This window comes from Marmota flaviventris, chromosome 7 (genome assembly GCF_047511675.1).
Source record: "Marmota flaviventris isolate mMarFla1 chromosome 7, mMarFla1.hap1, whole genome shotgun sequence".
Lineage (NCBI taxonomy): Eukaryota > Metazoa > Chordata > Mammalia > Rodentia > Sciuridae > Marmota > Marmota flaviventris.
The window spans coordinates 39,376,187-39,404,090 of record NC_092504.1 but is presented as its reverse complement, the minus strand read 5'-3'; the positions used below and the strand labels follow the sequence as shown (position 1 = coordinate 39,404,090).

Here is a 27,904-nt window from a genome sequence, read left to right as displayed (position 1 = left end):
TTCCGGGTGGTAAAATGCCGGAGGAATCAAGGGTATGAGTAGGATGGATAGTGAGTAAAAACTTGAGTAAATTCAGGAGTTAGCACTGTAATTTCAGGTATTCTAACTCAATGCAACCACTCCGTTCACTGGAACACAGTGTTAGGTTCCTCAGGATCCCAGAACCAGCTCTGATGTGTTACTCTTCTGAAGATTTTGAATTTTTCTCTTCTCCCTTTCCCGCTTCCCTCAATACAGGCTGTTAGTTTGTCCTCGACCCCTACCAACATTTAAAGGCAAAGGCGCTTAGAAAAAGGCAAAGTGGGGAAGACTTTGCGACTGTCTTTCTCAAATCGGTAAAGGGAGAGCGATAATGGGTAAGAGGCGTGCAGACTAGCCCCTTACTTGCCCAATCAGGTGCACAGGAAGATGTCCTTTTACCAATAAAAATAAAGTTCGCTTTCCGGAGGCGGGAGGATGAGCCTTGACTGCCAGTTCTCCAAAGCAACGTTAGAGGAAAGGACAGAGAGTGATTAGAGGTAGGGCCAACCCGGGAAAGGGGGCGGGGTGGAGGCGGGGGTAATCCTGAGCGGCGGCTGGGCTGGCCAGTGGAAGGTGAGGACTGCTGTTCCTGTTGTAGTGTTTCTCGCCAATCAGGAAGACGAGGAGGTGGGCGGGGCAGGGAAGGGGTGGGTAGAGCTCGCAGCACCGCCGGGCGCCCGTCGGGCTCTGGGAGAGAGAAATCCGGTTAAAATCAGAGTCGGAGGGAGGTTTAACCACAGATCGGTGCCGATCGGATTATTCCTTAAAGGGGACGCGCCATTGTCAAGAGATCGGAGCCTGGGGTCCGAGGGCGGGGACCGGCGGCGCCTGAGGAGCAAGGCAGCTGCACTTGGACTGGGGACGGGTAGGTGTTGCCTGGGTAAAGGCGCTTCATTTCACTTTCTTTTCCAGCCCCGGGGCAGGCGCCGGGATGCTCGCCGACTGGCGACTACAGCCCGGGCGGGAGATGAGGTCGCCGGCCCTCTCCCGGCTGCCCTTCCTGGTGGGAGCCGAGGGGAGGCGGGCCAGGATGGCTGGCAAGCTTCGCCTCCCGGGCGGAGACTCCTAACCGATACTGTGCCGCTGTGTAGCCCCCGAATCAACAGAAAACCCGTCGGAGCTACGGCGGGTCCTTGGGGAGCGCCGCGCGCCGGGCTCTCCCGCGCGCCTCCTTTTCCAGTGCCCGGCTCCACCCGCGTGCCCGCTCCACTCGGCGCGCGCCGCCGCCGCCTCGCGCGCCTAGTTTCTCGCGCGCCCGGCTCCCCCTCGCGCTCCCGGCTCTGCCGCGCGCCCCGCGCCCCTGGCGCGCCTGCTTCCCTCGCGCGCCTCCTTCTTGCGCGCCGGGCTCTGCTCGCGCACCGCCTCCTCGCGGACTCGCGGGAACCGCCCGGCTGGGAGGAAGGCGGCGGCTGGGAGGTGCAGGGAGGTCGGCGGCCAGGGCTCCGCCACCCAGGCTGTGAAGGGAGGGCTTGGGAGCAAACTTAGCACAGCGGCTGGCTGCTCCCGGAGGAAAGGGGCGGCGGGGACCCGCGGCGCGCGCAGTGATCGCCACCCGGGCCGGGCATTGTCCGCTTGTTCCTTTGCTCTGGTCTCTCCGCCCACTGCCCGCGGTTGTCGGGAGGGGTGCGGATGCGGGCTCCGTGCCCGAGCGGTCCGAGGCCGGCGGCGCACCCCCAGACCTGGAGCCATCCCGAGCCGGGGTCGGCCCCACGCGCTCAGCGGCAGCCTCCACCCGCAGGCGGGCTGGGCCTGCAGAGTGTCTTTGCTGCTCTCAGTCTCCGTACCAGTTCAGGCGCTGAGCTTGTCCCTACAACTTTTCTTTGCCGTTTGATGGAAGTTGTTGCTTCCGGGCGGCAGGTTCTTTGGTCATAGACTCTTTCTGTATTCTTGAGAGGCTGATTTCTAGGGCGAAATGGTTCTTGGTTGCTGACGGTCTTTACTACCATCACAGTTTCATCCAACATCGCATTTCTTGTGCATCTGCAATTATATGGGACCTTTAACCTCTCCCGGGCTACAAGAAAAAAACAGGGGGGTTGTTGAGAGGCAAGAGCTCAAGGTAAAGCTAAATTTGACGAACTGTGCAAAGTGTTTCTTGACGTTCCTGGCTGAGGCTGTTTTGGAAGGGTAGAGAAAAGACCCCCCCTTCCCCCGCCCCGCCCAAAGTTGCCAGGGTCTACAGGATTAGGAAATAAAACTTTTGATGACAATAAAGTTGGTTTTATAAAATGCCATTCTACCTAGCCGATAGCATCTGTAAAATTGATTTCTGCTGCTGAACTTGCAGGTATTATAACGAGCCCGAGCAACTTTTACTACAGGCAAAGCATAAGAGATCTTTTCATTTTGAGCATTAACACTATGCTGTACCTGTCAATAGTTGCTAAAGAAGTAATACAAACAGCACATCCATTGACTAAGTCTTTATTTAGAAAATAATGTTTTTAGAGGCATGTCATTTTTGACAGTTTCTTGTGCAGTGCTTTGTAGAGTACTTGAATGTGAAAGTTACATCCGTATAAACAAAGTAGCATTGGGTATGTTATTCTATGGTTGTCTTCTTCTTCTTCTTCTTTTTTTTTTTTTTTTTGCTACTCATTATCAAATATAACATTGCAGTTTGTCTTTTTTTCCCATTGCATGTTACAGTATTTTGAAAAAATTACTTCTTTAGGAAGGGTTAATTTTGTTGGAACATCTGGCCCGTTGTTGTTGTTTAAAGCAATACTGACTTTTAAAAGTATGTGTTGATTAACTGGCTGTCTAGTAACTTCTGAATAGCATGGAACATTATTAGTTCCCAGGCTCAGGAATAACAACACAAACCCAGAAACTGTAAAAGGAAACTAAAAGCTGGTTTCAGATAATAATGTTTGAAAGATTATTCTTTATACATATGTTAGGAAATAAGACACAAAAACAATTGTTAATAGTCATCTTGATGGTGCCTGGCATTGTTATACCTTACATTCCTCCTCCTCCTCCTTTTTTTTTTTTTCTTCTTTTCTTCCCCTTCCCATTCTCTTCTGGGAAGGGTATCAGGTGAGCTTTGAGGCATACTCTTCCTTTCATCTCATTATAGAATGTAGATAAGTTTCAAAATTTCCATCTGTGTTTTTTAAGAGCTTATTTAAACAATAGGGGAGAGAATTTCTGAACCTTTAAAAGAGCACATAAAAATAAAATGTTAAAAAATGTATCTTTGAATAGCTAGGCTGAATTTCCCTGACAGCATATTCTTTTCCAGTTTGCTTATCATATTGTTTTAAGCACAATGTTTCATTTATGTACATTGCCAAGACATTTCTTGAGTTGTGGATTGTGCCTTGAGATACTTGGCAGGTGGGCTGTCCTCCATTTCTGTGCAGATCCACCGCATCACTGTGTACTAGAAAAGCCCAATAAACTGTTGTTAAACTGTTGTCCTAGGCCTTTGTGACAGAAAAAGATAATGTCCTGTAAAGATTGTTGAGATAATTAAAAATTTCTTTGATAATTAAAATTTTTTTTGACAAGTTACAATAAAAGAACAGCAATTGGTTTAAAGTCAGTAGAAAATATTCTAATTTAGTTGCTCTTTATTTTGTGTGAGATTGTGATTAAGTTTTACAGTATGTTGTTCAGACATCTTTCTGATGGTGATCATTTATGATCACAGTTATTAAAACTAGATTGAGGCTGGGACTATAGCTCAGTTAGTAGAGTGCTTGCCTTGCATGCACAAGGCCCTGGGTTCTAATCCCCAGCACCACCAAAAAAAAAAAAAAAGAAAAAAGAAATATTTGGGCTGGGGTTGTGGCTCAGTGGTAGAGCACTTGCTTAACATGTGTGAGGCATTGGGTTCAATTCTCAGCACCACATATAAATACATAAAAATAAAAAGTCCGTTGACAACTACCCCCCCCCCCCAAAAAAAAAAGAAAAAAAAAGAAAACAAACTAGATTGAATCTGCCAACATCTGTTAAGTAGCCTTTTCTTTAAGGAATATGATGGGGAGATAAAGTGGAAGTGGATTACAGTCTTGCTCCCAAATGTATCCAGTTTCATGGCAAGAACCAAAATTACTCTCCATAGGAAAAAGTGGGCGTGCATATACAGGCCAGGATTGGTGGTGTACACCTGTAGTCCCAGTGGTTTGGGAGGCTGAGGCAGGAGACTCGAAAGTTCCAGGTCAGCCTCAGTAATTTAGTGCAGCCCTAAGCAACTTAGTGTGACCCTGTCTCAAAAGATAAATAAACCAATAAATAAATAAATAAAGCAAGTGAGCTAGGGAGTGGCTCAGTGGTTAAGCATGCGCAACACACATACACAAACACACACACACACAAGTGAAAAAGATTATGGAGTTTGATAAAAATCATTAATAGAAGTTGTATCATTAACAGGAGCTGTGTCATTTTTAAAGTACTTGAACATTTTTATTAGCCCACCAATATTCTATAAACAATGAACTATAAAGAAGCTTAAATATTTAGTTTTATTTGGGGGATAGTAGGTATATGTGTGTTTTAAAAAATTTCCTTATTACTTAAGTGTCACATGCTCATTGAAAAATATATCGAAATTAGAAATGTCACATAACACTGCTCGTGTCACATTGTAACTATTGCTAATGTTGCTGTTTATTCTTACAGTTTTTGTACTTTTATCCTCAGGATTGTCTTAAACTATTTCTTTAAAATTCTAATTAGTAAGTTGTGTTTACTGGGAATGGAGAAAGCGAATCATTTTTATACACTTTTTTATATTAATTTCCCTCAGTTCTGTAATTCTGGTTTATTTTACTATTTGTTAGGATACAAGGCTATCACTAGCATGTTTATGTTCAAAACATAGACTTCAAACTTTTCAAAATTGATCAAAACCAGTGAGCCAGAATATTTTACCTGCCTTTATACCCCAAGATTTTTGGAGTAGATGTTTGTATAATTTCTCCTTATTTCTTTATTCTCATTTCTAGAGAGAACTTTGCTTTAAGACTGCCATCACACTCCCAAGGAGAAATACAGGTTTATTCATGATCAAATCACAGAAGGAAGGAGGTTTTACTTTTAATTCTGGGTTGCTTCTTAAAATAAGGGAATTACAATTGAGGCTGGTGATGTAGGTGAGAATAGTCTATTGTTCTAGGTGCTTCTTTAAGCTAAACCAGTGGAGAAAAAGGTTTTCCAAAGGTTCCTAAATAGAAAACCCAGCTCAAGCTTCCAGGTGGCTTAATCAGCTGGAAATCTCCATTCATTAGCAAAATTTTAAGAATTGTGCCTACTGTGTATACTAAAGTAGGCTTGAGGATTAATTCTATTATTCACGGGTTTGTTTACTGCTCTGCCTAGCTTTTTCCAAGGTCTCTTAGCTGACTGACCTGATCTTCCACAGGAGTTGTATTAAGGTCCATAGAGCCTGTTGAATTAAACCTGGGAACACTAGTATTTTTGTTTATTGCTGTTCACTGTGGCAAAACATTGCTGAAATAATGCAAAGCAGATATATCTTTCCTTATTCTTTACAGCATTTATTAATTTCAAAGAACACTTTTCTAATACTTATCTCCTGTAGTCCCCACCATGGTCTTTTGGCTGGTTATAGTATCCTAGCAAATAATTCATTTTTTGCTGATAGAGTGGTAACACATATTTTTAAACCCATTTTGTCCCATTGTCTCAGATATGGAACACCTATGAAAACTTAAAACATACTATTTATGGTAACTTAGAAATAATGATGTTTTTCAAGGTCTATTTTTTTTGAGATAAGTAATAGATTATATAGTGTATATATATATATATATATATATATATATATATGTATATATGTATATATATACATATATATAGTGTGTGTATACATATATATATAGTATATGTATATATATAGTATGTATATATAGATATATATGAAATATAAGCTCTAGATTATGATTTTCAACTTATTTAATATATCTGTTTAGATTTTGTTGAAATAGTCACATAATTGATAACTTGGGACTAAATAGGTTAAGTGTAAATGCTGAAATAGATTCCTTTACCAGGATTTGTGTTTTTTTTATTATGAAAAAATTTTTTAAAAAGTCATTTTTATTAAAAATGTAGCATGAAGTGTTTTTAACTTTTACAAAGTGGACCCCACCTTCTCTTCCTCTACCAACTTGATCTTTGTTTTAGTGGGAGAAAAAATTGAATTGTTAAGAAAGGGAGTTAAGAAAGGACTGTTAGTAATGAATTCATACAGGCTAGGAAAAATATCTGACCGAGGGTTCATCATATGGAGTTTGACTATAATTCAGCAATTTCGATTTGCCAACTTTTGTAAAGAGTTAACATTTTAAAATAACGGCTTCTTAGAAATGTAGTTCACATACCATACAATTCACCTATTTGAAATGTACAATTCAGTGGTTTTAGTATATTCTAGAGTTATGCTTCATTACCACAGTTTTATAACTTTTTCATAATTCCATTACAGCTCTTTCTCTGGACCCAGGCAACCACCGATCTACCTTATATCTTTATACATTTTCCTATTCTGGACATTTCATGTGGATGAAAACTAACATGTTGATAAATGTACATCCCTATGTAATTTGGTCCCTCTCCATGTGTATAACTCCTAGGAGCAGATCCAAGTAGGTGCTTTTATGTGTGTAGCTCCAGGTCTAGAAAGATTTTCTTTTCATTTCAGTGCTGGGGATGGAACCCAGGGTCTTGTGCAGGCTAGGTGAGTATTCTACCACTGAGTTATACCTCCAACCCAAGGATTTTCTTTAAGAGGAAATTCATCTAAATCCTTATTCTTCCTAAGCCTGAGGAAAAATGGGAAAAGAGACTTTTTACCCAGGGAAAATCATTAGACTCATTGTGACCCTTCTTCATGCTTATTTAATCATTTGGCAACTCTCTTCAAGTAAACAATTTATGTTCCACATTCTGCAGGCTCAACTTAATGGGTAGTACTTTATTTCACTTTTTTATATCAGGGATTTAACCCAGGGGCACTTTATCATTAAGCTACATTCCTAGCCCTTTATTTTTTATTTCTTATTTTGAGACAGGGTCTTGCTAAGTTGCTGCGGTTGCCCTGGAACTTGCAATCCTCCTGTCACAGCCTCCTGAGTCTCTGGAATTATAGGCATATGCCACCATCCCTGGCATGGGCAGTAATTCATAAAAAAATTAAAAGTACTTAGATAATTCTAATCATTGGTAAATGTAATGTGACTTTTGCATCTTATTGGGTCATATCATTTTATTTGATCAAAATGGTGCTTCTTGGTTTATCATGATACCTTTGTATGACATATTGGAAGTGACCTGGTAGGCACTTAATCGGTGCTTATTAATTGCCTGATCTCTATGATTGTACATTTCCATCATCTTTTCTAGTCCTTATTTTCCATTGTATAATAATAATAAATTTATTGATTGCTTACTAAGTAAGGTGATAAGTACTTGTGTACTCTCTTTTAAAGTAGCAGGCTGCAGTTTATTTTTTGAGAATCTTTTGTAATTGTTTCCACTGATTGTAGTTTTGCAGCTTTTTAGGCATGCTTTTGTCTAAAGATTATTTTGAGTGACCATTTTTGATCAAACCCAAGACTCTTTGATACCGGTGCTTTCTTGATCTTTCTAGGAGGTGTCAAAAGATTTTCACCAACTGCATCCTGTTGTTGAATGACAGCAATTGCAAGATACATCTTTATTTCAGAGCATCCATACTGCAGAGAGTTTAAAGGTTTTTTGTTTTTTTTTTTTGGGGGGGGGGTGTTTGAAAGCTGATGAAAAAGGAACATTAGTTTGTTCACCTACTGTAATACAGCCTCATTTTTAGATGGTAAAATATTAACATGTATTCATTGTGTGAATAGATTTCAGCATGATACTTTAACTTCTTAGGAGTCTTTTTTTTTTTTTTTTTTTTTTTGTGGTGCACAGTGCCTTGTGCATGCAAGGCAAGCACTCTACCAACTGAGCTATATCCCCAGCCCCTCATTTTGTTTTGTTCTATGATGCTGTTTGGTATGCCTCCTTATTTCATGGTATCTTTGTAGGTGAACTAATTTAGGTCATACCAAAGAATGCAGGAAAGACAAGTATAGTTTATAGTTTCATTTTCCATTTTAAAACTTAAGATAGATCATGCTGTCATTATACTGGTAAAAAATAATTAGTTTGGTGGTTCCATCTGTGTATCTAGAATGTCAATGAACTCACAACAGTTTATTTGCAGAAGAAACTTCAGCCATTCATGTCCTCAGACAGCAACACAGAAACCACCAAAATTTTTTTTCTTGTATTTATTTACTTAGTACCAGGAACCAAACCCAGGGGTGCTTAACCACTGAGCCACATCCCCAGCCCTTTTTATTTTGAGACAGGGACTTGCTAAGTTGCTTAGGGCCTCACTATGTTGCTGAGGCTGGCCTCAAACTTGTGATCCTCCTGCCTCAGCCTTCTGAGTTGCTGCGATTATAGGTGTATCCCACTGTGCCTCATATTTTGTTTCTTGGGGAAACTGTTCCTTTCCAAGTTATGTCTGTGTTTTGGAGTTGATTTATGTATTACTTTACTGTTAGCTGTTGTGACTTTGTTCTTATTACACCTGCCTGTAGTAGTCTCCTGTCTCCCATCCAAGTATTAACCAGGTCTGAGCCTGCTTAGCTTTTGAGATCAGATGAGATCAGCACATTCAGGGTGGTCCTTCTCTTTCTAATTGGGTGTGCTTATGAGAATAGAGCATGTAACTATACTTGCTGAATAGTGGATAAAAATGATAGCTCATTGTGGGATCTGGGATCTGCATGAAATTATACTATTAGAATTTTGTTATAGAGGTTTTTATTGCTTAGAAGACTCAGTTCTTTCTGGGTCTGGACTCTCCCATAGGTAGATGATGCTTCTGGATAGCAGAGGGTGGTATATCACAATGGTATAATTACCTTGTAGATGTTTAACGTTCTCTGAATAATGAACCTCATAAAATTCTGTCTTTTTAACTAATTTAAGTGGACAGAGAATACCTGTTTTTCTTCCTTCTTTCCTTCCTTTCTTTTTCTTTTGTGTATGTGTGTATACCTATGTACTAGGAATGGAACCCAGAGCCTCATGCATACCAAGCACCTGCTCCACCACTGAGCTGTATCCCCAACCCCTTTTTGAATTAATACACTAATTCTTGCAAGACCTATTAGAAACCCTATGCATGTACTCTTGTATGCATTGGTATTTTGTTTGTTCAATTACAGAAACTAATGTAATTCAATGAGCAGAAATTAAAGGCTTTAAAGAATGATGAGGCTGAATGTAAAATAGCCACATGTGCCTGTGGCTATTTTATAAATATTTATATTTTTCTGTGGTAGTCTGTTTTATTTGAGGTAGAATTATCTTTGTAGATGCCGTTTTCTGGGTTTGTGTTGATACAACTTAGACTGTGTCTTGTATTTAATATTCTTGGCAACACTGAACCTTTAGTATATTTTCAATAGATATTGTTTAGAGTTTTTTTTAATATTTATTTTTTAGTTGTAGTTGGACACAATACCTTTATTTTATTTATTTATTTTTATGTGGTACTGAGGATCCAACCCAGGGCCTCGCATGTGCTAGGCCAGCACTCTACCGCTGAGCCACAACCCCAGCCCCTTGTTGAGAGTTTCAATCATACATTTTTTATTGTTGTTTAACTTTTTTCTGTTGTAGAACTTATAGTCATAATACTTCTATCCATTTCTATTTTTGTGAAGAAACTATTTAAAATAAATTTTATTATGTATATGTCTGTTTTATTGTATTATGTATAGACAGCATGATTTTTAAAAATTTGTTCTTTTTAGTTATATATGATAGTAGAATGTATTTTGACATATCATACATATATAGAGTATAACTTCCCATTCTTGTGGTTGTACATGATGTGGGGTTATACTGGTTGTGTATTCATATATTCCACATGATACGTATTTAAAGAGTTCTTTTAATTTTTTTTTAGTTGTTGATGGACTTTTATATTATTCATTTATTTATATGGGGTGATGAGAATTGAACCCAGGCGCTTCACCACTAAGCCACAACTCCAACCCCACAACATGATAGTTTAAGATGTGTACCATATATATGGTAAAATGGTTACTGTAGTGGAACAAAGTAACCTATCCATCTTCTCACCTAACCATTTTCTCCCACTGTGCCCAAAGCAGCTATAATTTACTGATTTAACAAAAATATCAAATACAGCATACTATTATTATTATTTTTTAAATATTTATTTTTTAGTTTTTTAGGTGGAAACAATATCTTTATTTTTATGTGGTGCTGAGGATTGAACCCAGTGCCTCACACGTCCTAGGTGAATGCTCTACCACTTGAGTCACAACCGCAGCCTACAGCATACTATTATTAACTGTTATTTTCATGTTGTTCATTAGCTCTTTTGCTTATTCACCTATATTTGCTACTTTAACTACCTTTGTTTATCCCTTTGCTGTTTTATTCTGTATATATTTGGTCTTTTAAAAAATGTTTTTAGTCATAGGTGGGGATAATACCTTTATTTTATTAATTTTTTAATATGGTGCTGAGGATTGAACCCAGTGCCTCATATGTACAATGTATGTACCACTGAGATACACCCCCATCCTTATTTTTATTTTTATTTTTTTTTAAAGATTCCACATATAAGTGAAATCATGTAGTATTTTCCTTACTGTATCTGGTATATTTAATTTACCAGATCCATCCTTGCTTTGGCAATTGGAAAGATCTTCTTAAAGACTGAATACTGTTCCATTCATGCCCACCTACCCCACAGTTTCTTTGTTCATTTGTCCATTGATGGACACCTAAGTTGTTTTCATGTCTTGGCTATTGGGAAAAATACTGCAGTGAACATGGGAATTGAGATATCTTTATGAGGTGATGATTTCATTTCCTTTGGGTATATGCCCAGAAGAGAGATTGCTGGGTCATATGGTGGTTCTATTTTTAATTTCTTTAGGAATCTCTGTACTGTTTTTTGGAATGCATGTACTAATCTAATCTACATCCTTGTGCACCAACAGTGCACAAGTATTCCCTTTTCTCCACACTCTCGTCAATACTTCTATCTCTTGTCTTTCTGATAATAGCTGTCCTAACAGGTGGGACACAGTATCTCACAGTGGTTTTAATTTGCATTTTCCTGATGGTCAGTAATGTTGAACACCTTTCTGTATATCTGTTGGTCATTTTTACATCATCTTGCCCATTTTAAAATCAAGTTTTATGTTTTCTTGCTCTTGTATCTATATTCTTGGATATGAACCCCTTATCATATATGTGATTTGCAAATATTTTTTTTCCAAATTTGAGCATTGTCTTTACATGTTGTCATCTGTTCCTTTGTCCTGCAGAAGTTTTTTAGTTTGATGTAGTGTCATTTATTTTTTCTTTGTAGTGTGAGCTTTTGGTGTAATCCAAGAAATTATTGGTAATGTCAATGACAAGGAGCTTTTCCCCTATGTTTTTTTCCTAGGAGTTTTATGATTTAGTCTTTTTTCTACTTCAAGTTGACTTTTGATTATGCTGTAAGATAAGGTCCAGTTTCATTATTCTGCATGTGGAAATCCAGTTTTCCCAGCACATTTATTGAAGAGACTGTTCTTTTCTCATTGTGCCTTTGGGCACCCTTTTTAGAAATGAGTTGACCATATATGTTTGGATTTATTTCTGGGATCTCTATTCAATAACCATGGTCTATATGTCTGTTTTGTAATTTTATGATACTGTTTGAATTATGATAGTTTTGTAATATAATTTTTAAAGGAGGAAGTGTGACCCTGCTTCCCATTTAATTTTTTTCTCAGAATTCTTTGACTATTAGGTGTCTTTGTAGTTCCATATGAATTTTAGAGTTATTTTTTCTATATCTGAAGAATGCTATTGGGATTTTGCTAGGGATTGCATTGATTCTATATATTATTTGAAGTGGTGTGGACATTTTAGCAATATTAGTTCTTCTGATCCATGAACATGGACTGTTTTTCCATTTATTTGTGTTATGGTGAATTTCTTCCATCAGTATAGTTTGTACAGTAAAGGAGGTCTTTCACCTCCTTGGTTAAATTTGTTCCTTTTTGTTGTTATTATAATTGAGATTGTTTTCTTAATTTCTTTTTCAGATAGGTCATTGTTAGTGTATAGATGCACAGTGGATTTTTGTATGTTGACTCTGTATCCTGTGATTTCACTGAATTCATTCATCATTACTTCAGGCGTTTTGGTGGAATCTTTAGGGTTTTCTCTGTATGAGGATATAAGATCATGTCATCTACAAATTGAGACAGTTTTATTTCTGCTATTCTGATTCAGATCTCTTTATTTCTTTTTCTTCCCTAATTGCCCTGGCTAGGACTTCCAGTACTTTGTTGAATAGAAGTGGTAAATGTGAATACCCCTGAGTTGTTCCTGATCTTTAAGGAAATCTTTCAGCTTTTCACTGTTGAGTTTGATGTTGGCTGTGGATCTGTCAAATATGGCATCAGTGAAGTTCAAATTATAAAATTAAAATAATAAATACATATGATCTTATGGAATTTTGTTTTCACTACAATGGCTTGATCATTGTAGGGTTACCTGAGGGGTACAAGTATTCCACTTTGAATTTAATGCATTTTGATGATTAAGTAGTAGAAATATAGTAAGTCTGGTATGATTTTTTTTCTGAGGATTTATATAAATTGTTTGATAACTCCCAATTTCTGAAATCACAAAATCATATTGTTTCTTTCTTTCTTTCTTTCTTCTTTTTTTTTTTTTTTTTACAAATACAAGCGAAGCTGGTGTCATTCTGGAAACACTCATTAAATTCAGTCAACATAATTATTTCCTTTCTTTTGGGACCTGTGCCTTGTTGCTGCTTAACCCCAATGCTTCCCACAGCTCTCCCTGGAGAATGGTATAAAAGATGGATTTTCTTTAACAACTGTATTTTGGTGCTAGAGGTGATAGAGTCATTATAACTTGGGTATCTATTGTTAAAAATAATTAAAGTTTGTTTTCTTTCATTGTATACTTTGGATTTTATTCCTGGGTGTAGCAAATTTCGGTGCAAAACTAAACGTGAGACATATAGAAATCCTTGCTAAGCCCTCCTGTATCCCCCCCCCCCCCCCTGTGTAAATGAAGCACATGACATAGTGCTTGTGGTAGACAGAATCCTAGACCTCTAAGGATATCCACATCCTAATCCCTGGGACTTTTTGAGTGTTATGTTATCTGGCAAAAGGGAAATGTGGTTTCAGCTGGAATTTAAGTTGCTTATCAGCTGACCTCAAAATAGGGAGTTTATCCTGGAATGTCAGGTGGGCCTAATGTAGTCATGAGAGTCCTTAAAAGTAGGAGCAGGAGGCAAATGAGTCAGAACCAGTGAGAGTGTGTCATGAGAAGGAATGAACAGGCCGCTGCAGCCTGTGTAAATTGGAACAGGTAGGAGAATGGATTCTCCTTGGAGCTTCCAGTGAGGAACTCAGCTTTGCCAACACCTCGATTGTTAGCCTGGTGAGACCCATTTTGGACTTCTGACCTCGAGAATTGTAAGATAAATTTGTGTTGTTTTAAGCTACTAAGTTGATGATAATTTGTTACAGCAGCCATAGAAATCTGATTTAGTGCTTACTTAGTACACATTAGGAGCTAAGTAAGCATTTTCTTTCTCTCTAACCTGCTCAGTTTAACCCTGTCTACTTCAACACTCCTGCGTATCCCTTTTCAGAGAAAAAGATGTCCTTTATCTTTTCTTCACTTGAGGCCCAGAATCCCATACTCTCTTCCACATTTTCCTTCACCTCCCATATCTTCATTTCTTTTCTGTCTTTCCTGCTCTGTTGAAATATGCATAGAGTTGTCTTATTTGGGGAAACCTGCTTGATCCTGACTTCCTCCAGTTACCACACTAATCACCCAGATGAACCAAACAACCTTATGTGTTTGCCAAAGTTATCTGATAATTTTCACTTTAATTTTAATTCTTTTTAGGCTTATTAGGTGTGATATGAATTAATGTAAGTATTTGATACCCTTTCATAAGCAATGTGAAAGGTGTGATAAGCTTGGGAAAGAATGGGAAGAATTTACCATTGTAGACAATTAGTAAATTATCAAGTCCTTAGTAAGCAACGAAGAGGAAGCACCAGATGACTGAGTGTTGGGGTGAGTGGCAGAGGCAGTAGTAGGTACCATAAAGGGTGAAGTAGGGCCGTCTTTTAGACTATAAACAGTCTCTAAAGGCTTTGTAAAAGGGATGTTTAAGCTAGGAATATACTCTTAAAGGAGCTAGGGAAATTGGCTTCAATAAAATAATTCATATTTTGAGAAATTCAGAGGTTTACCAGTTATATTGTAATTTTTGTAAACACATGGGGAAACATTCCTTTTCCCGTTGAACTTTTTATGGTTGAGTAAAAACTTGCAAAATTTAAAAAGTTGTAAATTTAAATTATAGTAAATTAATAACACATTTGTCTCAAGTAGGCCATGATGAGACATCTTGATTCCCTGTGTTGCTTTGAGTAATACATATTGCTTTTTTATCATTACATTTTAATGTTAGTATAAAAATCTCAGTATATGTTTTGAAATCTACTATCATCTAATCAGTAATGTTTATGTGCTTAAAAACATTGACTGTGATTATATTTTTAAATGAGAGTATTTCATGGGCCCAGTAAAGACAACCAATGTCAGGCTAACCTTCTTTTTAGAAAGGATTATTAGACTGTGGGTCAGGAGAAAGTAGAAAATATAGTATAACTGGATTTCAGTCAGGTTTTACATTTGATGTTGCCATGTTGGCTGGATGACTGATAATACATTCAGGTGAAAATGTGATTAGTTGAATAATACCTCCAAATATTAGTGGGTAATGAATAGGTAACAACTGGAGAGAAATTTCTAGTGGCACGCTGAACTTCATTTTTGCATTTTTTGTGATAGCATGACCATTTTGTAATACTTATTTCTATGTATATCAGATTTTTGGATGACATGGATTTTTTTTTAGAGTTAACTTATTTAAAATAACAGTTCTGACTGAAATCGTGGGCCAAGGCTAACATGATATTTTAATAGGACTTGCTGTGAAGTCCTATACATGGGTTCAGAAACCAGCTGCACAATTATAGGGGTGAAGGAGATGTGGTTGAATACAAGCAACTTTGGTATTTTAATTACTGTAATAAACTCAGCATGGACATAGAATATAATGTGACTACCAGAAAGCTTCACAAAATCTTAGTCTGGACGAACAAGAGGAGGCGGCTCAGAAGAGGGCGGGTGTTAGGCGTCTGCTATTGGTATGGTACACAATGCTATTTGCAATTGAGTGTACTGTTCTGTTCTGGAGGTAATGTTTCAAAATGAGTCAGAAAACAGAAAATAACGTGTCAGTGAGGATATGGAGAAATTGAAGCCCTCATACATTGCTGTGACAATGTGGAATGGTATAGCGGCTGTGGGAAACACTTTGGTTCCTCAGATACTTAAACATGGAATTACCGTATGTCCCAGGTATTCCACTCTTAGACGTGGACTCCAAAGAAATGACTTCAAGTATTCAAGCAAATACTTTGGATAATGGGTATGTCAAAAAACAGTTAGAAAGGAGAGATCTGATTAGAATAACTATTATCAAAAGACAACAAATATCAAATGCTGGTGAGGATGCAGAAAAAGGGCACTCTTATACACTGCTGGGGAACTGTAAAGTAGGGCAGCCATTGTGGAAAACATGGAGGATCTCTGGAAAACTAAAAGGATAGAACTACCTACTATGTGATCCACAATTCCACTCCTAGGGTATTTATATCCTGAGAAAACAAAATCAGTCTTTCAAGGAGACATCTGTACTCTCCTGTCTGGAATCAACCAATTTGGGTGTCCATTGAGGGGTAAATGGGTCTGAATTAAAAAAAAAAAAAAAAGTAAATGTAGAACAATAAATAGTATTTAAAGTCTAGAGATAAACCCTTGCATTTATGGTCTGTAAATATTTTTTTTCCCTCTCCTGAAAAGGGTGCCCAGATATTACTGTAAATAAAGGGAAAGAAGAGTCTTTTGAACAAATAGTGCTGAGACAAATGGATTTCCATTTTGAAAGAATAAATGTGAACCCCTTCCTCATACTGTACACAAAAATTAACCCAAAATGGATGATAGACCTAAATGTAAGGGCTAAAATTATAAAAACTTTAGAAGACAGTATAAGTAAATCTCAATGACCTTAGGTCAGGCAAAGCCTTTTCTGAGTCAAGACCAAAAGCACAATCAACAATACATTAAACAAATAAATGGGATTTGATCACATTAAAAACATAGTTGTGTTGGGCTGGGGATGTGGCTCAAGTGATAGCGCGCTCGCCTGGCATCCGCGTGGCGCTGGGTTCAATCCTCAGCATCACATAAAAATAAAATAAAGATGTTGTGTCCACCGAAAACTTAAAAATAAATATTAAAAAAATTCTCTTTCTTAAAAAAAAAATAGTTGTGTCAAAGGGCACTGTCAAAGTGAAAGACAATCCACAAAATATGTGAAACTATCTTCAAGTCATATCCAGTAAAATAAGAGACTTGGATCTAGACTATGCAAATAACTGTCACTACTCAATAACAGATAATCCAATTAAAATGATGAATTAATTGGTGAGTTTTATGGTATATGAATTACATCTCAGAAAAAGCTGTTAAAAATGAGTCAGATGGAATATTGAACTGTAGATGACATCTGATTTTCCTGACCTTTCTTTTACTGCCCATGGCTGCAAAAAAAAAAAAAAAAAAAAAAAAAAAGTGTCTTTTTTTTTTTTTTTTTGGGCTTAGGTGCTAAAAGGCAAGAAGTAGAGGATGGGGGTGGCGTGCTGTGGCTCTGGATCTTCCTCCTTTTTCAAAATTGATTTGAGAAACTTCAGAACTTGCAGAAAAGTTGTGAGAATAGTAATGTGACTAATTACTGATATCAGTGAGTCAAATGGAATATGCTCAAAGATTTCTAGTCTCGTGATAAGATTCAAAATTGAAATCCTTCTCTGTTATCCTCCAAATTTTCACAGCTGTACCTTTTATACCCTCAAGATTGTAAACATTCTCCCTGTTCTGTAGCTTTAATTAAGTCTTTGGTGCTTTAATTTTAGCTTGATCCTGAGTCTTTTCATTATCTTACAAATATTCACTGTAAAGCAGTGAGTTATAGTTACATTTTCTTTCCTACTTGTCCAGTGTCATGACCCATGCCAATAAAAGGAAGATGTGCACGTTTCAAGGTCAAATGGATTTTCTTTCTGGCAATCCATCAGTTGTTCAAAGTGGTGTCACATTCCCCTCCACACACTTGAATCATGATTCCTTGAATAGCCCCCTTTTGTATCATTTTGGTTATTTTTGTGCATTTAACAGAATATTGAACTGTAGGTGACATCTGATTTTCCTGACCTTCCTTTTACTGTCATTGGCTGCTGTGACTCCAAGCATCTTTTTCTTGCTTATGTTCTAAAAGGCAGAAAGCGAGGATGGAGTGGGTGCTGCTGTGTCTGGATCTTCATCTTTTTTCAACATTTTTTGAGAACTTCAGAATTTACAAAACGTCGTAAAAATGGTAATGTGAACTCTTGTCTAAGTTTTACCTAAGTTCATCAGTTAGAACTATTGCTGTATTTGCCTTTTCATTTCTTTGTCTTGTTTCTATATCTGGGTCTGTATCTAGTTGTAGCTCTAGAGTTGTTTTTACTTTGGTGAATTTTTTGAGAGAAAGTTGCAGATAGCATGACTCTCTACCCTTAAAAACTTCACATATCATCAAAGCAAAGGCCTTTCTTCAAACAATCATGGAACAATGATTTGGTTGAGAAAGTCTCACATTGTTAATATTTGTTTGCTTTTGTGGTACTGGGGATTGAATCCAGGGCCTTGTGCATGCCAGGCAAGCACTTTACCACTGACCTACATCTCCACAGTGTTAATGGTTGCAGGTTGCATTCTCTGGGAAGCAGATGCTCAGACAGAATTACAGCTGTACAAAAGTAAAGGAGGGATCAGGATCAGACAGGTGAGGCTGTTAGCCTGTGATTTTACTCAGTCTGCTGGTACTAGGGGCAGACCAGGGCTCAGGATGGTCCATTAGAGAAGCTCCGCGGTGGGTAGAAATTGCTTGACTTCAATCACTGCCTTTCAGCTGTGGCCTGGGGCTGTATAGAGAATCCTGTGACTCTGTCTTGAAAACCGTAGCTGACTTGAATGAAATGAAGACTGGAAGCTCTTAGTTAACTTTACTCCTCACACCTAGCAGTGAGTCTTTGGAATGTGAGTGGGACCAAAACAAAACAAAATACAACACAACAAATCAACAACAACAACAGCAGCAAAAACAAAACAAACAAACAAAAAAATTGAGTTCCTTAACAAGGAGGAAGGGCCAGGGACAGACAGCAGCATTCTGTTGGAGTTTTCTGTTGCATCTCTCTCTCTCTCTCTCTCTTTTTTTTTTAAATTGAGAAAAGAAACTGCATTTTTGTCATTAAGCCAGCTTCTTAATTATTCTGGCTTTTGAACAGCATTCGTTCCTTTCTTCCTTTCATGGAGTTCACCAGTTTTCTGATTTAATAGGGTGAATTATTGTCTATTCCTGCCTCCCAGCTGCCATCCTGGGATTTCTTTTTCATTCCACTCTTGGATCCTTTCCACTGCTTCTTGTGTATCTCATGTCAGATTTTATGGGTTTGCATCCTGGTTTTACTAAAGGACACCTTCAAATAAATGTTGTATTCTGCCTTGTCACTTGATTGATCATTCGTACCTAAAAGTCGAGGCCAAAATTACTTCACTTTGGTGAGTCTTGAGACACTGGCCTGTCTTCTGCGATGGGGAGCTTGTGATTTTTTAATCAGATTCCTGATTCTTGTGTTTTTTTTTTTCCCTCGCACATTATTTAAAAATGATCTTTTCTTGGTTGCTGTAGAATTTCACAGAATTTGTCTCTTTTTCCCATGGAACAGAGGGTATTCCATCCCACTCATTCATTTATTACCTGGCTCCCTATCTTATTTTGTACCTCTAATGTTGATCTTATGTCTTTTTTTTGTTTGTTTTTATTTTTTAGTTGTAGTTGAACACAATACCTTTATTTTATTTATTTATTTTTATGTGATGCTGAGGATGGAACCCAGGGCCTTGCACATGCTAGGAGAACATTCTACCGCTGAGCCACAACCCCATCCCCTGATCTTATGTCTTTTAATGTAGATGATTTGAATATCTCTCTGACACCCTTGACCTCTTTGACAGATGCTGCACCCATTAGTCATTCCTCTTTCCTTGCTAATGAAGCCGAACTTTGCTCAGGTATTGACTGTTCATATGCTTTCTGGAATCTTCCTCAGCCCCAAGGGGCTACTGTTAAAGGTTGCTTAGCCTAAAGTTATTAGTTTCATTCTCCTTGCCCATGATTGGCTTAGCCATGGTGACACATAAGAGAAGCCTTCTGGGAATCTGGAGTTCTTGAATTTATGAAGGTATGCACCTTTTGTTAGCTCATGTTCCTTGGAACTGCTGCAGCCATCTTTGGTCAGAAAGGAGAAAGCAAAATGATGAGTTACCCTCAACTAAAAATTATCAAAAACTGAACACTTAAATCTCTTAAGTCTGCCCCCCCACAATTTTTATTTTTGATTGCTCAGGCCAAAAATTTGCAGTTTTTCTTCTCATTCTCTCACATTCATTAAGAAGCTCTTGTAGCCTCCTCCTCAAAATTACAATCATCTTTTTACTTTACTTCATCCTTGTCCAAGCTACTCCCATTGCTTGCCTGCGTTACTGCCATAGAGCAGTATGTGGAACCTCAAAGAAGTCCACAAGAACAGCCACATGGGTGGCTTAGGAGTCCCTGTTCCTCTGGTCATATCAGAAGCCATTATCTCATATGACAGCCCATGATCCTAGAGCTTCCAGAACCCATATAGGCCCAATCACGGGCATCTTTACATTGGTTCAGGCCTAACATTATGGCTGCTTACCAGGTATTCAGAGTTCTTCTGAGTCCCTTTGCAGTTTACCAATGGGTCATTTTTACCCTAAGCAGTGTTGCCTGGTAACACAGCTGATGTTCTGCCTGTATGGTTTCCAGGGAATAGAGCTAACAGAGCTAAGTTAACTGAGTCCAAGAGCTATTTCTCATGCTGAAAGACAGAAGTTTTGCTAACACTTCAGTTCCAAATAGCCTTCTAAGTAAGGTCTCCCTGCATCTGTTTCTACCCTCCTTTCTCAGTTCTCAGCACAGTAGCCAGAGTGGCCCTTTAAAATGGATGGCAGGTTATGTTACTCTCCACAAAGCCCTCGGCGACTTCCCACTTCACTCAGTACCATGTCTGGAGGCCTTAGCTGAGCTGATCCTGAGAAACTGATGTGACTCCATTTTTGAGAAACCAGCTTCTATCTCAAGGCCTGTCCAGAGGGAGGGGACATGACCCTTGTCCTTGGAAAAACCCACAGAACGCACCTAGGCACATAACCACCCTGCTGAGTTGTTTAACTGGAAGGATAGCTGTGCCAGGTGTTCCTGACTCAAATTATGCTAGGTGAGGACCCATAGCAACCCCCTAACAACCACCAATCAGCATAAGACAGGGAAAATATCTGAAATGCCAGGTGACCCTCTCAGTAATTTCAGTGATTGATAACATGATTAGGCCACCCTGCAGTTTAGCTATACACTCTTGCAACCCCTCGAGACGTAAACCAATCAGTTCATATGTCTCCACCACTTGAATTAAGGGCCAGGACTCACTCCTCGGGACCGATGCATTGGAAATGGTTGTGAGTCCAGGCACGAGCTTGCAATAAAGACTCTTGTGTGATTGCATCGGATTCGGCTCCTGGAGGTCTGTTAGGGTCCCACAAATCTGGCATTATAATCCTTATAACCTCCCTGATCTTTTTCCCTACCATTTCCTTGCCATCTATCTGTTAAATGGTTTAGTTGTCACCAGGTGTGTTCTCACCCAGTGCCTTCATTGGCTCTTTCCCATGGTTGGAATATTCTTATCCTTCCTAAAATACCTCCTGCTCTTCCCTCTACCCCCCTTTTTTTGGTACTGGGGTTTGAACCCAGGGGTGCTTAATCACTGAGCCACACCCCCAATCACCCCACCTTTTTTGGGAGGGGGAAGAAGGTTTATTGCTATCAGAGGAGAAACACAGGGGATGTCATTCTGCCCATCAACAGGAACTGGGGGCTTTTAGGGAAGAGAGGTGGGAGGGAATGGGAGGGAGAAGGGGAATTGCACAGAAGATGGAAGGAGACCCTCATCATTATACAAAATACATGTATGATGATGTGAGGGGGAAAAAAAAGAGAGAAATGTGTCACATTAGATTGGGTAGAGAGAGATGATGGGAGGGGAAGGGAAAGGAAGGGGGGATAGGCAGGGCAGCAGAATAAAATAGACACTAGTATTGCTGTATGTATATACGTGACTGTATAACCAATGTGATTCTGCAACCTGTACACTTGGAAAAATGAGAAATTATACCCCATTTGATTCAAATGTATGATATGTCAAGATCATTTTATTGTCACGAGCAACTAATAAAAAAAAGGTGATTCAAAGGCTACATTCCACGTGTTCTCTGTTGGTGTTGTAATTCACTTGTTCATTTGGGAGATAGTCATTTCTGAGATCTTCTGATACTGTCCCCAAACCCCCAGCCTTTTTATTTTTGAGACAGAATCTCACTAAGTTGCTGAGGCTGTCTTTGAATTTGTAATCCTCCTGCCTCGGCCTCTGAAGTGTGGGATTATAGGCATGCACCACCGAGCTTGGCTAAAATAATCCCTTTTCAAAAAGGTCTGTCACAACCCCTACTGGCCTTGACACTTGCCCCTGTGCTTCTTTTCTAGCTTTTCATAGTGTCTCTCACCTTTTCATACTCCATAATTTACTTATTGTGTCTGTTGTTTATTGTCACCCGCTGTTAACATGCTGACTCCATGAGGGCAGGATTCTTTATCTGTTATGTGCAATGACATATCTCAGCAGCCTAGGGACATAGCCTGAACATAGCCGATGTTCATATTTTTTATGTATGTGTGTGCTTTATGCAAGACATTCATCTGTTTCCCATATGTATTGGGCAGAGGTGAGTAGCGCACAGGAATGGTGGGCTACCTCTGATGCAGTCAACTTTGGTGTCTTGGGCAGTTCTAGTGTTCAATTGGGAGGAAACAGATCCATACACACATACACCCCTTCCCAGGATGGCCAACTTTACTTCTCATGTTCTCTTGGCCAGAACTTTGTAGCAACAGCCAATTATAAGGAAAGCTGGGAAATGTAATTTTTAAGTGGGTAGCCATGACTATAGCTAAAACTTGTGGGTTCTGTTACTAAAGGAGGGGGAGTGGAGATGAAGCTATAATAGGATGCTTGATAATTGACATAAGTGAACACTCACTTCTAGTGGGTTTCCTCTGTGCTGTTTCAAAATATCTGCATTTTATCTTTATGAAACCCTTTCACAATAGATCCTTTGTTATCCACTTTTGGTAAGTGTAGAATTTAGAAGTAAATTTTAATGGGAAGACTGATTTAAGTTGAGATTGTGGCATTGTCTTTGAAGTAGCAATACACATATTATTGTTCATTTTCAACAATGTCCTCCTTTTGTTTTAATGGCAGCCAAGCTGAAAACATTCTGTGTGAGGATTTGTGGAAACAATTGGAGTTAGAGCCAGCTGAGGCAGTCTTATCAAAAAGCTCTCAGGATTCTTCAGGACTTTTGTGAATTGAATTCATCTCATTTCATTTTCTTTAACTCAAGTTAATGAGATGATCTTTGGTAAAATCCACATTGCTAATGATTCCTAATCCATGTTTTTAGTCTGGACAAAATATTAACAGATTTGAATAAAATAAGTTTTCAAGCAATGTTATATCTTGCCTACCCTCTTCATACTGGCAACTCATTTAGTATAGTACAAAGTTTGAAGTGAGAAAGATATTTCAAGAGTGAGGGTTCTTTTTAAATATTTTCCCCAAAATAACCTTTAAGAAATGATTTTTAAAAAAATTGTCTACTTTAAAATTATCTCCAACAAATACTGCCTTGTGAGGTTTAATTAGTTTGTTTTCAAGTCCTCCACATGTGAGTTACGAATGCAAGGAGGTTAGGGGCTGGGGTTGTGGCTCAGCAGTAGAGCGCTTGCCTAGTACGTGGGAGGCCCTGGGTTCCATCTTCTGCACCACATAAAAATAAATAAATAAAATAAAGGTATTTTGTCCAACTACAACTAGAAAATAAATATTACAAAACAAAACAAAACAAAAAAAGTGCACAGATGTTATTACCCAACTCTTGCCCTGGAATTTTTTAGGGGGTGAATATATTTGCATGGGGACTATCAGTCTCCCTCCTTCTCTTCCTCGCTCTTATTTCCCTCATCTCTCCCACCCTCCTTTTCTGTGTCTGTTTTTCTTTCTCCCTCTCTCCTTAACTCATCTCCCTTCTCCAGTCACCCACCCCATTGTGGGATCAGGGGAGGGTTCTGCTCTTTCAGTAGTTGGGCTGTCCTTGATATCAATATTGCTGTGTGAAAAACCACCCCGAAACAGTGGCTTTAAACAAAAACAATCTTTCATTTTGTCCATACACGTGGGAGTGGCCCAGGCTCCGCCAGGCGTTTCTCATGTGACTTCTCTCTGGAAGCTACACTTAGGACAGTGGCTTGGGAGGAGGTCTTCTCTCATGTCTGGCCCTGGCCTGGGAACAATCAAGCTGTGGGGGACTCCTCTCTTTGAGTGTGCTCATCATGTGGTTTCTTCCCAGGGTGGTCTGGATTAGTGGGACTCCTGAGGTGGCTCTCGGCCCCGTGGGTCTTTTCTGGCATGGCTCAGAACTGGACCTCCTCTGTGCAGCTTTCTGTGTGTGGAGGCATCTGTAAGACTTCCAGGTGATGGGGAGGGAACATAGGTCCACTCCTTGGCAGGAGGCCTCTCAAAGAATTTGCAAACCTGTTTTAAAACCACTGCTTGAGGCTTCCACTGTCATCTGTTAGAATTAGACCAGTAAGTACCAGGGAAATCAGGCCCTTGTTAGGGAAGAGGACTGTGCCAGCTAACCACAGTGGCCCATTGTGGGGAAACACAAGTGTGCGTTCCTTTGCTGGCACATCCTGGTGTCCTTGCTTTATTTGAAACATTCCTTCAGTTTTTTAAAAAATAGAGTTTTAATCAATACCTCGTAATTGTACATATTTATGGGGTGCATGTGGTATTTCAGTGTCTGTATGCAATGTGCAGTGATCAGATCAAGGTAATTGGCATATCCATCACCTCAGATGTTCCTCCTCTCTGTGTTGGGAACATTCAGAAGTCTCCTCTACTAGCTCTCTCCTCCACAATTTTTAATGAACTTATGTCTTTTCAGTAGTTCCAAATTTTATTTTTGACATTGTACTTGGCTCAAGACTTGTAGAAATCCTTGAGTCATCTCTCTTTTTAGCCACCATGGTTTTTAAGCTGCTCCCAGACACTGAGTACCTGCTTCACACTGGATACTTTGATTTGATCATCTAAATGCCTCTCAACCTATTTTCCTCCCTTGCTGGTCACATCATCACTGCCTTAGGACAGGCCTTCATAGTCTCTCACCTAGGTCCCTCTGTTCTCTCCAATGTCTTTTCTTCCTTCCTCTAGTGCCTGCCACTTGGATGGATTTTTCTGAAACTCACTGCTGTTCCCTGGGTTCAGCACTCTTTGTCCATGGTCCTTTGCCTGTGTGGACCCATTACTTTTCTGATTTGTTTCCAACAAAATCAGACCCTATTTCTTGCCATTGCCCGCAAATGCACATTTTGCTCTAGCCACACTGAATTTCTTACTGTACTTCTAACTTCCTGGGTGGTGTTTTACTCTTTGCCCCGTCTCCCCTGCCCTTTCTCTCTCTCTATGGAGAGGAAGAGAGAGAAGCACTGTTTGGAAATGTGTTCTTTTTAAAAACTATTTCTTTTTTTTCTTTTTCTTTTTTCTTTTGTGTGTGTGTGTGGTATGGGGGATCGAACCTAGGGCCTTGTGCATGCAACTGAGCTACATCCCCAGTCCAAAAACTAGTTTCTTATTGAGTGCAAATCACATGATTTCATACTATATAATGGGGTGAAAGATGTTGAGAATTTTATACTAAACTTTTTAATCTTTTGCAAATAGTGCAATTGTGATTAACACAGTAGAAACCTTTCCTTGTCTATAATGATCCCTATCATTAGACTAAGTATAGGATTTTTAGAACAATTTCTTTTCTCCAGTGAGAGATTTTAGTCCTGTGGTCTGGTTTCACATGTCACTGTTAAGTGAGATATTTCTCTCTAATGCAGTTTATAGTCATTCTCTCAGATGTCACAGTTTCTACTTAGTTGCTGCCTTGAACTTCTTTTTGAAGTGGGCATATGCAACTAATTTGTTGACTTTCTTTGTTATTCCATTCTCTGAAGACTCTTTGAAGCTCTCTCTATAACTTAATGACTTTGAACAATTAAAGGTTAATTAACTTATGAATTGACATTTTTCCCTTGTCATTTGTGATTCTCCTTGGTTTCCTCTGGCAGGCAGGCTTGCTTTTCTTTCTTTTCTTTCTCATATAACAACTTTATTGAAGCATAATTCACATGTACCATAAAATTCACCCTTTTAAAGTATTCCATCTACTGGATTTTAGCATATTCACAGAATTGTGTAACCATCTCACCACTAATTTTAGAACATTTTTTATCACCCCCCAAAGAAATTCCTTACCCATTAGCAATCATCTTCTTCCCCACTAATTTACATTCTATTTCTATAGATTTGTTCACATTTTTTAAAAAGCATTCTTAGTAAATACTCTTATTGACTAAATAATTGAAACACTTTTTTTAGATACTAACCCAGCTTATATTGATGAAGGTTCTCCAGAGAAGCTGAACCGTGTGTGTGTGTGTGTGTGTGTGTGTGTGTGTGTGTGTAGAGGTTTTTGTTATAGTAGCTATGCAGTGGCATTATTGTAGGGACAAACGAGGCAAGGCACCAAAGATAGTAGGAAACAGTTTTATTTGGCTGCAGCCAGGTTCAGAGGGCACAGCTTTTGCTGTAATCAATTAATCCCCCAAACCCCGAGTTCAGGGAGTTTCAGAGTTTTATACCCAGCATGTAAGGGGAGGGGCTCAGAAGTTCACAGTCTGCAAAAGTTCACATAAAAGCAGCTTTTTCTTTCACTGTTCTAGGCAAGTTAACTCTTCAAGAACAACACCTGAGAAAGGGAGAGCTTCATCTCCCCTTTTTTTCCTCCCCCTGCCAGCTGTTACCATGGAGCCCATTTGTAACTTACCTTAAAAATGTAGACATCTCTGTGAAGTCCAGCTCAAGGCCAGAGGCCTTATTTGCACATTTCTTCAAAGTACTATACTGGATATGTTTGTGAAAAACTAGTAAGGGGGTGTCCAGCACCTGGAATGCTGGTATCTTCTTGGCCAGTGGCCAAGTAAACAGGGCTACATGAAAATAGGAAGTTTATCTACATTGGATTCTTTTGCAGAGACTCTTTTGCTGACATTCCTAAAATCAGCCAAGGTGAAGATTTCTGGAGAGGCCCAGTTAAGACTTTTCAGTGAAGAAAGGAGGTGCCACTTCAGTATCTTATTGTCATCTTAACTTAAATTTCCCCAATGCCATATGATAGGGAACATTTTTTCTTATGTATATTAGCCATCCTTACATCATCTATGATGACATGACTGCTTAGATCATTGATCCTTTTTAAATCAAACTGTTGGTCTTTTATTGCTGTTGGATTTTAAGAGCTCCTTATATTTTGGATGCCATTCCTTTATCAGGTAAATGTTTCGCAAGTATTTTCTCCTAGTTTGTTGACTGTCTTTTCAATCTCTAGCCAGTGTCTTTTGCCGAGCAGAAGGTTTGATTTCAATGAAGTCCGTCTTATCAATTCTTTCTTTCATGGATCCTGCCTTTTCTGTTGTATCTAAAAATTATTGCCAACTTAAAGGTCACATATATTTTCCCCAGAGTTATTTTCTAGGAGCTTTAAAAATTTTGCATTTTACATTTAAGTCTGTAATCCATTTTGAGTTAATTTTTGTTGAGGATGTTAGGTCTGTCTAGATTCATTTTTTTTTTTTTTTTTTGCATTTGGATGTCCAGTTGTTTTAGCACCATTTGTTGAAAAGTTTATTGTTTCTCCATTGTATTGCTTTTGCCTCTTTAAGATCGCTTAACCATATTAATGTGGGTACATTTCTGGGCTATTTTGTATTGTTGACCTATTTGTTCCTTTGCCAATGCCACACAGTCTTGATTACTTTAGATTTATGGTAGCATTGGCCTGGATAGTATCAGTATTTCAACTTTGTTCTTCCCCTTCAATATTGTGTAGGTTATTCTGGGTCTTTTGACTCTCTATATAAACTTCAGGATACAGTTTGTCAGTATCTATGAACTAACTTGCTGGAATCTTTTTTGTTTTTTTGGTACCACTGAGCCACATCCCCAGCCCTTTTTGTATTTAATTTAGAGAGGATCTTGCCAAGTTGCTTAGGGCCTTGCTAAAATTGCTTAGACTGACTTTGAACTCATGATCCTCCTTTCCTCAGCTGCCCAAGACATTTGGGTTACAGGTATGTGCCACCGTGCATGGCACTTGCTGGAATTTTGATTTGGATTAAATTGAATCTAGGGATCAAGTTGGGAAGAACTGACATCCTGACAATATTGAGTTTTTCTATCCATGAACATGGACTACCTATTTAGTTCTTCCTAGATTGTTTCATCAGAGTTCTTTAGTCTTCCTTACATACATATGTTAGAATATTTAATTCTAGGTA

At 38.9% G+C, this 27,904-nt stretch overlaps 1 protein-coding gene across 1 annotated transcript in view; it reads left to right on the top strand.

Moving 5' to 3' along the window:
• Window positions 1–677: 677 nt before the first annotated feature.
• The window catches only part of Fryl (FRY like transcription coactivator), a 233,228-nt gene continuing 206,001 nt past the window's right edge, over window positions 678–27,904 (top strand). Inside the window, exon 1 of the mRNA XM_071614271.1 lies at window positions 678–886. The gene's annotated coding sequence lies outside the window, so the exon portion shown is untranslated. The remainder of the gene's footprint in view (window positions 887–27,904) is intronic.